General features: G+C 42.4%; 1 protein-coding gene and 1 long non-coding RNA gene across 7 annotated transcripts in view; both read left to right on the top strand.

The window, feature by feature from the left end:
- LOC142830233 (uncharacterized) overlaps positions 1 to 12,527 on the top strand; it is a 35,221-nt gene extending 22,694 nt beyond the window's left edge. The window contains exons 2-3 of the long non-coding RNA XR_012905320.2: positions 747 to 1,624; positions 10,462 to 12,527. This is a non-coding gene — a long non-coding RNA (uncharacterized LOC142830233). The remainder of the gene's footprint in view (positions 1 to 746; positions 1,625 to 10,461) is intronic.
- ERBB4 (erb-b2 receptor tyrosine kinase 4) overlaps positions 1 to 15,157 on the top strand; it is a 923,012-nt gene that overhangs the window by 92,635 nt on the left and 815,220 nt on the right. The gene's annotated exons all lie outside the window — the stretch shown is intronic.

The following is a 15,157-nucleotide window of genomic DNA, read 5'->3' as shown; positions in this document are numbered from 1 at the left end:
CAATCAAACTCTAGAGGAGGTGAGGAAAAGAATCACCGGTAAGGAACTCGAGAGACTGTGAGAGGCCTGAGCTTTGGCCAGTAACCACAGCCGGAAGGCAGAGAAGATGCTTTGTAATCTCTGCTATTTAGTGGTCACGTACTTCCCCATCTTGGTTATTCACAGCAAACGACTCCGACATAAGGCAGGGAAATGGGGGTTGCAGTTGTGTTTTAAGATCCAGCATTGCATTGAACTCTGTGCTGGGCAGACAGCCATACCGGCATCGAGCTCCATTGACTTCAAAAGGGGTGGGCCTTCCCAGAGCTGATTGCAGGATCAAGGCTTTCAGCAACCAAACGCACAGCATTTGAAATGATTGTTTCACTGACAAACACTAGGGAAGAAGGAAGAGCAGGTAGGAAGCTGCAGGTGGAGTTGCTTTCAGACCAGATAAACTTTAAACCACAAATACTGAGCGCCAAATCCCATCTGTAGGTCTTTGTGTCCCTGAATAAGTCCCTTTGATGTTATCTTGTGAGAATTACGCGTTTCTTAATTTTGCTGCTAGCACAAACAATGCTAGTTTTTTCTTCCCGTAGACTTACTTTCCCTTCAAGGAAATAATCGTTGATAAAAATCTTATCTGAACTATTTCAAGCACTATTTGGACCAAAGGAATCTGAAACAATCCAGCTTATCATTAGAGTTCAGGTTCAGAGACGCAAGGGATGCCAATACGCCGATTTTTATCTTGTGTGTTACAGGAACTCAGAAAATGCTGCTAGGAAGCAGTTTTCTATAGTCGTCATTCAAGATTCTTGTTTTATTTCCATTGAAACTGAGCAACAAAACTTGAAACATAAGTCGGATTGCCAACTTTTTAATTGCAGAAAACCAAACACCCTTACCCGCCTCTTCTCCAAGGCCCATCCCCTCCAGTTGCTTCTATCCCCACCCTTGTTCATGATCACGGAGTGGGGCAAGGGATCAGGGTGCAGAAGGGGGTGAGGGCTCTAGCATGGGGTTGAGAATGAAAAGGGGTGCAGAAGCAGGCTCTGGGTTGGGGCATGGGTTGGAGAGTGGTGTAGGGACAGAAATGAGTTCAGGGTATGGGAGGAGATTCAGGCTGGGGCAGTGGGGTTGGGGAATGGGAGCAGGTGTGGGGGCAGGCTCAGAAAGAGAGTCTAGGTGCAGAAGCAGGGTTCTGAGATGGGATAAGGTTGGAGTGTGGGAGGGGGTGAGGGATATTGATTCCATGAGGCGTTTGCTTCAGTTGGCTCCCAAGTAGCAGTATCACATCTTTCTGGCTCTTGGGGGGAAAGGGTGGTGCCGTAGCTCTGCGTGTTGCCCCTAACCGCAGGAACCACCCCCACAGCTCCCAGCGCCCGCAGCTCGCAGCCAATGAGCCCAGGGCAGCAGCAGTACCTGGGACCCCAGTGGTTGCCCCAAGCTGGAGAGAGACGTCAGCCATTTCCTAGGAGCTGTGCTGTTGAGCCAGGCAGGGACCCTCCCTGCCCTGCTGTGCCACCCACTGACGTGTTAACAGCCCACTCATCAGTGCTGGCTGGAGCTGCTAGTGTCCCTTTTCGGCCCCGTGTTGCAGTCAGGAACCCGCGCCGTAAGCCTGAATGTGGGCCTGCAGGTAAGGGGCCTTGCCGTACGGTGGCAAATGCTGATTCCACATGCATAGCAGAGTTGATAGACACCAGCATGCTGTGGTGTGTCAGTTTTTGGCTGGGTTAGAAAAGTCTCGGAGTCTTTTTGGGAGGAGTTTACTTCCAAGTTCCATGGAGGCAGTCGGAAGTGGTGGGATTCTCATTCAGGTGCAGCAGCTCTCTGTGACGCCTTCAACTGAGCCAAGAAAAGATGTTGAAAATAAGCATACAGCTTTTTGGATCCCACCCCCGCCGGCAGCTTTTTACAAGGCCGCAGTGGGCATGAGGCAGACCTTTCTACCAAAGAAATGAAAGGGTGCCCCAAGCAGAGCTCTATTGTGAATTTCCGTCCGAGGCAGGAAGCTGGAGGACTGTGTTTGCCTTTACTCCCACACCCCTTTCAACTTCCCCCACCCCTCCGTCTCTCCAAGCGCTCATTCATTTTAATGTGACAGCTAAATAGGTGTGAGTGGGTTCCATTGATGGAGCTGGTGGGCAAGAGAAGTGAAGAGAGGTTCCAGCATTCATTTCATGTGATATCTTTACAACAATGTTTGCATTTGTTATGCTAAGTGCTCTATGGCATTGCTCACAGTTGCATCGAGGCCACAGGAGGTAGACGGAAAGCAAGACAATGCAAATTGCTGTATATGTGTAAGTCATAGGAATGGGTCTTTCTAGGAGCTAATACCCAAATGTATTTCTTAAACATCTCCTTCGGGGGGGGGGGGGGGGGGGGGGAGAGAGAGAATGTGTTCTCAGAGTTTGAAAGCATGGCTGGAATAGGTTCAAAGGGAGTTTCTTTGGCAATTTGTGGCTTATCTTATGTAGGTATTTTCAGAGAGCAGTATGGCTTTATATTTGTTGATACAATAGCTAACCGAGTATTTAGAAATGTTCAAAATATATTTTTCTGTACAACATTTATGAGAGGAATTAACTTTAAAAAAAAAAATTTTTTTACCTGATTTGGGAGGATTTTCATCAAAAACATAAAAAGCAAGATATTTTTGTTTGTCAAATCTCCCAGTGCTGCTCATCTCTATAGGGTCTATACAAAAAATTATATGGCGAATTACATTATTCCAGAGTCCCTTTGCTAGTGTTTGAGTTGCTGTAACCATGCTGGTCCTCGAATGTTGGAGACCAGGTGGGTGAGGTAGTAACTTTTATTGGGCCAACTTCTGTTGGTAGGAGACAAGTTTTCGAGCTCGCATAGAGCTCTTCCTGAAAGTTTCTCCCTTCTACCCTCAGAAGATGGTCCAGGAAAATGCATTACTTCACTGACGTTGTCTTCCCTAGCGTTATTGATGCATTGGTTGATATTCCAGTCCAGAGGTTTGAATAGTGGCCACACTGGAAATAGTTATGTACATGTTGAAGCACTGCACCTTGGAGATATTTTTGATCTTGCCTGCCTGTACTTCACTTGCATGGAAGTTACCCTGCTTTCCCCAGCATGAAGAGCATTTCACCCTCTGAGAACAGTCAAAACTATTTCCAATTCACATGGTGTCATTCTTTCAAATGCATCCTGGGCAACACTTTCTTTCTTGCACCACATTAATTCCTTTATCCCTAAACCACAACAGACCTTCCAAACTTGGAAAAGCTTTTCTGGATCAGATAAGCGACTGTTAGCTCTGCCTGTTTTGAGAGATTCAAACTCTCTGTAAGTAGGTAGTAATCTCATAAGACACCAGTTACTCGAGAGGATCATAAAAACTTAGTTTCAGAGAGGCATTTTTTGAAAGCGAACAGAAAGCAGCAGAATTAGGTTGGAAAAGCTGAAAGCAAGTGTGTGCTTTAACTGAGGGTTGGGAAGCCCTCTCTGGATGTTTCCCTGTCTCTAAATATCCAACCAGACAAAAATCTATGTACATAGTCCTTGATTGTGACAGTAAGACTGCATGATTAGAGCATAGCCTTGAAACAAAAGTATGTCCTACTATGTCCACAGCCAACTTCCTTCTCTGGGCTTCATCTTAGATCAGTACAATATGCTTCTTGCTTCATAACTATGTAAAGCAGGGGAAAAATGAAGTAAGAAACGCTGCACTAATTTCTGGTAACTTTGCACTGCAGGAATTCATTTAGAATGATTAGAGTGCAAATTTCCAGTGGAACATGAGAATATGCGAGTGATAAGGATCCAAGCTATACATTTAAAAAATAATGATGATAATACTGGAACCTTCCAATTTCCTTTAAACACTTAGAAATAGCTGGGGTCTGGGATGAATCAGTGTAAAGTCATTTGAAGTTATTGCAGCACTTGACAATTTTAGGACGCCTTTAGTCTTCCGAATTGGAACGCCAATGGCAGTGTGCAGGAAGTCCCTACCTTGGTATAACAACGACTGGCCCTACTTAAACTGCAAATGGTAAATCATGCTGGGTTTTTTAGATACCTTCTAAAATGGTATAAAATGAGAATACAGGTTTTTATTCCCTTTTGCTAATAGAAATACAGGCCTGTCATCTGTGAAGTTTTACAAAAGATGCTTTAAGAAAGGTAATCAGCTTGGTGACATTTCATGCTCATAGATATTATTATAGAACTCAAATAGCTGCTGATGCCTCACTGAATATTCCCAGAATACTCCATAAAGAATTAAATTCTGTTGATAGGTTGTCATCCCCTCCTTCCCCCTCCCTCCCCATTCTGTTCTTCCAAGAATTTGCATGGAAACAAATTTGGAATTGCTTAAGGTTTATTCTTCTGCTTATTCCTCTTTTAGACTCAACAACTCCTGTTTCTTATTTAGCTGCTACTTTTATTTTTAGGAAAGTGTCCCAAGTACTTGATCTTGGGCTCTCCGTGGTACCAGATCCAGTGCTACTGTAACCCACACACCTACTGAGTGTGGTTCACTGTCACTTAGACCACTTGCGGAGAGAGTGAGTGAGTGTGCTCTACAGGTGTGGCTGAAAGCCAGCTGGCTTTAAGCACAAGTAAACTCATGCACTAAGCTCCAGAGGTCCCAAGTTCAATTCTGCGTCTCAGTATTGCACTATATTTTAGTTGGTCCTTTCTTTCCTATGCAGATATTCCCCTCCTCTTTGCTGTGGTAGGTCCATTAAGGTACAGTGGTGGTGGGTATGTAAGACATACTTAAATACACAGCACACAGGGTAGTTGATGACAGTCAACAGCTTGACTCAAGACTCTGTAGTGTGGTTGAGTGTGATGTAGACTTCTCATAAGCATCTAATGACAAGGGAGGGTGAGGGCTTAAACTGCTAATCTCAGATCTACTATATGAAGGCCTGGGCTGAAGACGAATTCTAGCCCACATAAGGACTCATATCAATTTTTATAGAAGTTGGTCAATACTGGAAAACAAGTGCTGTCACAAAGACACAAATCCAGTTGTTCCTGGTATCTACTGGGACTTGTGATAGCATATACTGGTATACTCCAACAACCCGCAGTTCAGATGTTACTTAACCAGCATTTTTGGGTATCCCCCTCTCCCTCTCACCCTCCCTCTCACCCTATCTCAACTGTTGGCAGAGACCTAGCTCCAATTGTACATTCTCTACATCCACAATCGATGAACGCAAAGGTATTTGTTTTGAAGGGATCATCCCAGTTCTGTATTGAAGAACAGCACCACATCCAGCTGCTAGGTGATAATGATTCAAATGAGGTCTCTGAATACTGCTCCTTCCATGGGTAATAGGCCTGTCTTGGTCACAATAGTCAACATGGCTATTAGAGTTTTTGGAAGAACTGGGAAGAACACTCTTAGGCCTAACGAGAGAGATTGTACTGTCCAAAGTGGAGCAAAGTTCCCTATCTCTGTAAACTGTCCACCAAAGTGGAGATGAACACTAATACGACTGGGCACCAATCAGATTAGTACCTACATTCAGAAATATCTTGCTTGCTGTCAGTTAGTTCAGTTGGCTGGTGATTTACCTCTTTGCATCTGGAAACAGTAAGTGAAGTGCCCTACAGCCTCTGTGTCAAAACCTGGGATGTGAATTGGCGATGTAATGCAAGGCCCGAAAGTTCAAAGGACGATGTTGAAAATAGGCAAGACTTTGAGGACAATAAGTGTTAAGTCAATTTTCTGGGAAATACATAGGGGGAAAGTGAATGCAACCCTATATCTGGTTATCTCTTTCAGACATCTAATCTGTTCCTGTGCCTGTGAAACACTGTTTCCTTCTTTACATGACCTAATATTTGTACTAGTCATGGTTTAATGATCATTAGGAATTGGGCTTCCACTATTTCTTTTGAAGGACTTGTGTGGTTTTAAATATTGTACAGTCAAAAAGATCTTTCGGATGACGTCCCATAAAGAGTCCCTTTGCTTCATTTCATCCAGTAGCTCCCACAGTGGGCCACATTCTTCATGTAGTCCCACAGTGCAAGTCATTGACTTCAGCTGAATTACAGTAGTGGAGCTCAGAGCGGAATGTAGCCCACATAAAGCTACATCTTTGAAAACCATGTTCATTTGTTTATTGACATTTATTCAGTCAGAACCTCCTTCAAGATAAATCTTATTCCATCTTGTGCCATGGAAAAAAGCACTGGATGCGTTCATTTTAGATTAACTGAAATGCAAGGGCTATGTCTTTTGAGCCTGGTGTGATTCTGAGCAACACTGCTTCAATAACTTAACAGTCCTTTTACATGCTGCATAGCCTTAGGCCAGGTCTTCACTAAGCAGAAGATTGCTGCCGCAATCAATCTTCCAGAGTTGATTTAGTGAATCTAGCAAAGACCCGCTAAATCAAACTCAGAGGGCGCCCCATCATAGACTGTGCGCCTGCTCCTCCAAGAAGTAAGGGATGCTGATGGGAGCATTTGTGTCCATTGGCCTCCCACTATGTGGACTATGGGGAAATTTGAATCAAGGTACGTCAACTCCAGCTACGTAAATAGCTGGAGTTGTGTATCTTGATTTAACCTTCCCCTTTAGGGTAGACAAGGCCTAAGTTGTGTTGCAAGCGTGGGTGTCCAGGACAGACTGAAATAGTTACTGGAAGTCAGGGGGCATATCATCTGTTCATTGAGACTGCTAGCTAAGTAGGGGCCGTGCACCACACCTGTTTCATTGTCTTTGTACCCTTGAAATAAGCAGGAAATTAGCCTTAAATCAGATTTTTAACTAATGCTTTTAAAATGCCTTTTATACTTCTGCCTTCCCACTTGTAAACAGTGTTGCTTTAAGTGCTTTCCCCAATGAGTGGGTTCTTTGTCTGCCGTGGGTGGGGTATGAAATACTCAGATTTAAAATTCAAGACTATGTTGATACTAGATTTGAACTTTGCCCCTCAAGCCCGCCTCCAAAAATAACTTGCAAATTCTTAACTGAGTAAAGTATGGTGTAGAGACATCAAAGTTGAATACTGGAATGTGTTTTGCTTTTCCAAGGGATAGTTGGGAGGGAGGGGGAAAGGTTGGAGGGGGAAGGGTGCTGCATTATAGCCTTTGAAAAAGGATAGTAGTTAACATGTTTCTGCTCACCTTTGCTATCAGTTCTGAACAAAAAAGTTTTTCCAAATGTTAATGTCTAAGCCTGAAAAATAATCCAATTGCCTGTTCCTTAGTGAACTGCTAGTGAGGACCTTTAATATGCTAATGTTGCGGTGGAAGATTTTTTTCCCCTAAGGTTTGTCTTTTGTGGGATCAATTAATTGTAACTAGTTACAAAATAGTTGTTTTAGAAAGTCAATAGGTGATGTTAGTTGTGAGCAATTCCCATTACTGAACTCAATAAACTATTCAATGTTGGAACCTGGCGTTTATTGACACATGGGAATCATGCATAACCTAGTGTATTTTTCTACTTACATCAAATAAAGCATAAATAAAATGTAGTAAACATGCCAACACAATACGGGCAAAGCAATTCTGATTAAGTTGACTTGAGATGACGTTTTCCTGCAACGTAATATAATAAAACGATCACCAAATCATACAACATAATTTGCCTGTGCTAACCACTTAAACATAATTCTAGGTCACAGACCTGCAAACATAGTTGAATTTCACATGTACAAATCATTCTGTAGATTTTAATGGCAGTATTTCCATGCTTAACTATTAAGCACATGCATACGTTTTTGCAGGGTCTGGTTTGCTTAACTTCTACTACAACACAATAAAAGCAGCGACACATTGGACACATTGGAGTCGGGAAGAAAATACACCTCTCCTTCAGAGCCATATAACTCCTAGAATGAAAACCTGTTCAGGGAAGAGTTTGACTTGCCACAAAGCAAAACAAAGCTCTGGATCCCACAGTGAGCAGTGGAGTGCCTGAGTTTCTTCCCTACTGTATACTCTCCATGCTTGGGGAAAGATAGTTAGCCTTATGTAGGTCAAGGTCACAGGAGCCTTAGCCGTTCTATGTGATTTCTCTTCTGTGTAGCAAAAGTGAGTGGGCGACTGATAACTTTGGCTGAGTCTTTTTCCTTGGAGAGCTCCTCTCCTATTAAAGCATGCTAAGGCATTCATATCCCATAGCATAGCACTTCATTTTCACTGCAGTTCTTTCCCCCTCATTTACACACCAGCCCGGCTGTGGTCCTGGGAAGAGCCCTTTTAACCTTTCAGCTGCCACTGGGGCTGATGGATGTTCAGAACCTGCCACTGTGTCATCACATAGGTGCCCAGACACCAGGGTGACGGGTCCCTTCATATTAATGATATTTCCTTGCGGAGCCCGGGGAGGCCTTGGTAGTTTCAGCAGACTTCACAAGTTTGAATTTCTTTTATTGGACATTAGAAATCAACTTGTTTGAGGAGAGAGAGGGGGAAAGGTTTTGGTTTTTTTCCTTTTCAAAGACTCCTTTTGAAATGTATTCAAAAGTGTGCGGTGACCCAAATCCTTCCAAGATGCTAGTAGAATCACAGAACACTAGAACTAGTAGGGATCTCGAGAGATCATCAAGTCCAGTTGCCTGTCATCACATCAGGACCAAACACTGTCTAGATCATCTCTGACAGATCTTTCCCTAACCCTGAGGGTTAGGAAGTTTTTCCTCATGTCCAACCTAAACATCCCATGCTGCAATTTAAGCCCATTACTTCTTTTCCTTGGCCTCTGAGGACAGGACAACAATTTTCCTCCTCCTCCTTGTAACACCCTTTTAGGTACTTGAAAGCTTCATCATGTCCCCTCTGTCTTCTCTTTTTGCAAATGAAGCAAACCCAGTTCTTTCCATTTCCCCTCATACTAAGTTACCTATGAGGGCCTCATACCCTATTGCCTTTTTAAAATTATGGCATGGGAAAACGGCAGGCATAATTGCTGCTTGCTCTGTACTATAAATTCACAGCCACAGGTAGCAGTAGACCGGGTTTGTAAAAATCCGCAATCATTACATGCTCATGCTCTCCCACCGTACCTGGCTGGGGATTGAATTGATGTTTAATTTAAATTATGTAATAGATATATGATTGTGTGCACTCAACCAGTTATGGTTTGCATACGGGATAATAAAGTGTCTTAGAATAAAAAGTAATTTGAATAAAAAGAAAACATCAGTGGACTCCTAGTTTTTTACTATCAGCAGTAAATGGGAGATGAAAAATGATTGGTTTGATCGTTTGTGCATTTGTGGTGGTAGATGAGGAAGTAGAAGCAAGCTAGCCAGATTTCATTCAACCACATTAGTTGCCAGTGAGATGGAGAAAACCAGGAAAGGCAGCTAAGGTTTAATTAATCCAACCCTGTTAGAGGGTGTAAGCAATAGCTTTGGCTATTGTCAGGAACGGCCCTAGATGAGCTGCCAGCAACTGGCGCTCTAGGCGAAACGCACGGTCAGCACGCGATCAGCACCTCTGCCTCCAAACCCCTCAACGCCTTTTAAATTTGGCACTCTAGGCGACCCCCTAGTTCACCTAAATGGATAGGCCACCACTGTCCATTGTTAACTATCACACTTTCCCTTTAATGAGTAAAAGTTAAACGATGACAGAATTCACTTAATTCGCAATAGTGACCAGTAGATCAGGCACGATGACTCAGATCAGGGAATACATACTCAAAAGCACTAGTTTATTAAACGACACGCTGCCCTCATCAGCCAAAAACACACTGACAATACTCTCTGCATGTATTTGGATTTTCATGAGCTACGGTAAAACAACTCGCATCCAATACCCTCAGCACTGTTGGCCATCGCTTCAAAACATAATCCATAAATAAACACGTTCACCGGTCCCCCAGAGCAAGTCAAAAACCACAGAGGCAATGGATTGGAGTGCGTCTCCCCCCCCCCCCCCCGGTCCTGCATTAGATACAGATTCCTCACAGTCTGACACCATTATCCCCTCAACTCCACTATGAATCCACCACTCCCCTGCTAAGAGGGAAGTGGCCTCGCAGCATACACTGAAGGCCGACAAAGTTGGACTGTTACCTACCTGGCAAAGAAGTGCATTCCAGAGGCTTAGCACTCCTATTGGAAGCCCCAGCTGAGCCGTTTCTCTTACCCTGTTTGGGCTTCACCATGGGCGCCTCCACTGCCCACACTGTGTGAGGAAGCTCTCAAGACATCTCCTGTATTCATGTTGGGCTCAGATGCTCCAGTGATGAGAATGGGAGGCTGACATGCAAAATAAGTCAAAGGATCCTCCAAGTAGATGAGAGCAGAGAATCTTGATCATTGTAGCATCACCTTTTCACGATGATAACATCATAACGAATATGCATACAAAATTACAGAGGGTGAAACAGCCATGGGAAATGCAATTGCATGTCAATTAGAGTTACATTGGGACTGAAAAACAAGATGTGTGTTTGTGTGGTTTTTTTTAAAGCATCTTTATAATTTTGTTGCCTTTTTTTTAAAGCCGTCTAGGAAATTAATAAACTGCAGAAGAAGGTTTTTACGTTGCTTCACAAGAGGTATTTTAAAAGGTTGTGTTTGCAAATGCAATGCCCATTAATAATGTTGTTAAAAATTAATGTATGCGTTTAGGTCTTTTATGACATATTTAAAAATTCCCATATTGCCGGAAGCTTCCACTTTATTAGAAGCCTACATTTGCAACATTTAGAAGCACTTACAGAATTAAAATGAGTTTTTCTTTTCTTTTTTTCCCTCCATAAGCTTTTATATAGTCCACTATTATCACATCTGTCTGATTTGCTGGAGGTTCATTAAAAAAAATTGCGTATATGACTTACTGCTGAGACACATGTAGTATAGGTTCTGCCATTCAAACATTAGCATTAAGAAGATGGTTTGTCTCTCTAAAGAGAGCTGATTGCTACTTTCACAAAATTAGAATGGCACCATTGACCCTGTCAGGTTACAGGATAAGTCAATGAATATGCAATCCTCAGCATAGTTTGAGGAAGTTATTCTTTGCATGTTTCATCCATGAGCATGCTGATCAGTCACATGGTCTGGAATGGTCTAAGTTTTAGAAGGCAAATGACATTACCTCAAATGGGTATTTTATTTTAGTGGAGTGGGAAGAATGACTTTACTGCGTGTGTTTCAAAAAGTAATCCATTTGGAAATATAAATAGACTCTATCCTCTATGCGAAGTCACTCTGAAAATCCACATGCTTACCGAATGGTATTGCAGTACATGCAGGCTACCCAAAAGGGATCTGGTTTCAGCTTGTTACAGAGTTAAAAGAAACAGATATTTTACTCGACTTACAAAATTGTGTAGATATAACCACTAGGCGTCATGTATAGTTTCCCCCTTCACTCAAAACTAATTGTTTTAGGCCTTCTGAAGGACTTAAATAGAAATGAGTAGAGTCGGTGCAGAAGTTGTGTGTGCATGTGTGTGAAGGGAGGAGTTAATGAAAAACTTCAATTAAAAAAGAATTTCCCTTTTGTCAAATTTCTCGAGGAGGGGGGGAAAAATCTACAAGTGAAAAATGTTGGCTGAAAGCTGAACCTTTCCATTGGTAAATGCTACACATAGTGCCCAGTGGGAGTTGAGTGCTGCACATCCTTACTTTCTCCTATAGGCTAGGTCCTAGAATGTGATGAACTGGGTCTCCCCTCTTGCTCATGGGAGTTTCAGCCTGTGGTGCTTGAGGAAGATGTAGTCCATGTGGGGAACCCAGCCCATGGGAGAATGTGAGGCATTGGAGTAACCTCTCCCCTATCGTACAGAGGTGGCATTTCCAAAACAAATGTTGGTTTTGGGGGTTTTAATTGTGAAAAATCAAAATAGCCAATGATAAGATGGCACATCCCTCACTGCCCCCCCCCCCCCCTTAAGGCAAAACTCCCATTTCTGGTATATATTTTTTTAAAAGAAAGCCCTACAAATGATTTTCGCTCATGGAAAGGGGTTAGTAATTTCCCACCACTGTGATAACTTTCTTCCTAAAATCTATGGACTCCAGAGTTTGCTGTGGGATTTAGGATTTAGATGTAGGAAAGGAAGGCAGCAGCATTGATTTTTTGTGTGTTATAGTCCAATGCGGAGTAGTTGAAGTATATTTTGAGCCTCTCTAGTCCAGCACCTTCGGGACCTGACTGGTAGTGAACTAGCGAATTTTCCAGACCTCAGGAGGTCAATATTGTCTAGCAGCATTACCAATCCTTCCTCTACTTACTGGGCTCTTAGAAGACATTTAGAGGTAAAGAAGAGCTTTATTTTTAAGTGCTTCTTTTGCAAGGAAAAATTTTGTGTCTTGAATTTTTCTCCACCCCTCGCCCCCATGAAAATAGAAATATTTCAGCATACAGTTTGCTCCTCCATTATCTATTATTATCACTTGCTGCTTTTCAGAAGGGGAGGAGGGAAATGGGTCAAGTTAAAAGAGGGGAAGAAGGATTAAAAAACTTAAAACAGAGAATAAAAATGTAACAAATCTAGATATTTCCATTTTCTGATATTTCCATTTAAAATCCCCTGAAAAAAATCTCAAATTTAAAAAAAACAAACAAAATCTTGGGGGAGGTTGGAGGGGCGGGGGAATGCCAGTGTCACCTTTTAGACCATGTGACATTTCCTGATGGGCCTTGAAAATGAGATGTTTGCTTAATGGTAGCACTCTTGTTTTGCTTGCCAGCTGCTTGCTTGTGCGTACCATGGAAGATCTAGATTTTAAATGGTTGATAAATATATAAAAAACAGTCTTCCGTATGCTGTATTTTTAACACTTTGTTTGTTTCAAAGATCATGTAAGCATAAAGAGGGATAATTAGCTTTGACTATGAGCAAATCTGGCAATAAAACACATTAGCTACAGCTTTAAATCAAAATCTCAGCCTACAGTCTTGCTAGTGACTTAGCTCATAGTCACAGTAAAATCTAATTAACACTAAAGAGATCATTTAGGCACTCAACTTTAATTTTATGTGTGTGTTTCCTACTTGGCCTGTACAGCTGATCTCCATGGAGAAGCCTGGTTTGCAAAGAGCTGTTCGGAAATGTAAGAAGTAATCACCTTGCATGCAGACATAAAAACTTAACAGGGACATGGATATTAAGTTCAAACTCTATTAATTACATTCAGACAAACAAACCATAATGATAGCAAGTCTGAATTAAAATGTCAAGACTTTTCATAAGTTCACAAGGAGTTACGCACTGGCTTAGCCTTGCCTTAATTACGTCATTCAGAAGTCAAGTTATAACACACAGTAGTGAAGACTTAGAATTCTGATAGTCCAGAAAGGAAGAGTCCACCTGTCCCCCCAGGAACTTCATGCTATACAATGGCATTTACCTAGAATCCTAGGGTTGGAAGAGATCTCAGGAGGTCCCGGAGTCCAACCCCCTGCCCAAACAGGACCAGCCCCAACTAAATCAACCCAGCCAGGGCTTTGTCAAGCTGGGACTTAAACATCTAGGGATGGAGATTCCACCACCTCCTAGGGAACCCATCCCAGGACTTCATCACCCTGCTAGTGAAATAATTTTTCCTAATAGCCAACCTAGACCTTCCCCACTGTAACTTGAGACAATTGCTCCTTGTTCTGTCAGCCTCTCTTCATCCTCTCTGGAACCCCCGCCCCCATCAGGTAATTGAAGGCTGCTATCAAATTCCCCCTCACTCTTCTCTTATGTAGACTAAACAAACCCAAATCCCTCAGCCTCTTCCTGTGTTTTCCATCCCCTTAGTCGTTTTTGTTGCTCTCTGCTAGACTCCCTCCAGTACATCCACACCCTTTCTGTAATAGGGGCCCAGGTTTGGACAAATATTCCAGATGTGGTTTCACCAGTGCTGAATAAAGGGGAAGAATCACTTCTCTAAATCTGCTGGCAACGCTCTTCCTAATGCACCTTAATATGCTGTTAGCCTTCTTGGCTACAAGGGCACGCAATTGACTCATGTCCAGCTTCTCACCCACTATAATCCCCAGGTCCTTTTCTGCAGAACTGCTACGTAGCCAGCCGATCCCATACCATAGCAATGCTTGGGATTCTTCTGTTAATTTTTAATTGTCAACTGCTTACGTGACAAGTGCAGGAAACTATGCAGTGGTGAAAATGAGGGTAATAGATGAGCTAGATCCTATCTGAAGTGCATCATTACTATCATTCTACAAGAAAATTAAAAATATAGATCCATACAGTGGGGCTTGGAATAGAACTTCCTCTTGTCAGTAAGGAATTTTGATTGTCTGTTAATTAAATCAGAGGGGACTAATACCTACTGTTTTAATAGCTGTTGAATCACTAGATTCCATGGCTTAGCAGTATTATTGGATAAGTTTTTAAAAAAGGAATATAGAGAAAAGAAATGTAGATTTCCATTATTGCATTTAAGCCCTTATTTCATTGATGAATTAAATTCTCATACTGGCAAATGGTAAGAAATACCTCTATCGGAAAAGAAGATATTGTGGGTTTTGATTTGTTATGCCGAGGTCCACAATGATGTTTTCAATTATTACATATAAGGTCTTCTGTACTCACTAACTCTTATATTGTTTTTCCTCTTCTATTATTCCCATGTCTCCATTCCTGATTCAATACTGGCTCTACCTGTGTTCTCAGTGGCCTATGTAAAATTCATAAACTGGTTCCCCACATTTGAAAATACATTATATTGACAATGCTGGAAACATGTTTTTTAATCATATGCAGAGCAGACAAGTGGCCAGATTTTTGTAACAGGGTCAGCTCCCATTTAGACACCTCACTGAAATGGCCAGAATTTCTCAAGCACGTAGCTGCTTCTGTTGTGCTCAGTGAGAATGGTTTGGAGCTGAACATTGAAAATCTGGCCCAAAGTCTTTAGTTTTACTTGGAACCACGAATGTACCAATACTCAGCTACCGAAATACTTACTGGTGACTTTGAGCGGCTCATCTTAAATGAAGGACATCTGAGAGATGCAGAATTTTTTCCCCTCCACGTACCTCTCACCTCAGGTGCAATCCTGAGCATTAAATAGCTTTGCCCATCTAAATGCTGCATAGGAGATGAGGCACAAAACCATCACTTCCGTACATGGAAGCAAGGCTGCTTCATGGAACCAGCTTGTGTCCGGCAGCTAAAAGTGCCTATAGGGAGTGAGCAGGGCAAGTGGTGTCCAAATCTCTTGCACACTCATGTGTG

Source organism: Pelodiscus sinensis, chromosome 7 (genome assembly GCF_052426305.1).
Source record: "Pelodiscus sinensis isolate ZL-2025 chromosome 7, ASM5242630v1, whole genome shotgun sequence".
NCBI lineage: Eukaryota > Metazoa > Chordata > Testudines > Trionychidae > Pelodiscus > Pelodiscus sinensis.
The sequence above is the reverse complement of the archived record's forward strand: the minus strand, read 5'-3'. Positions and strand labels throughout refer to the sequence as shown.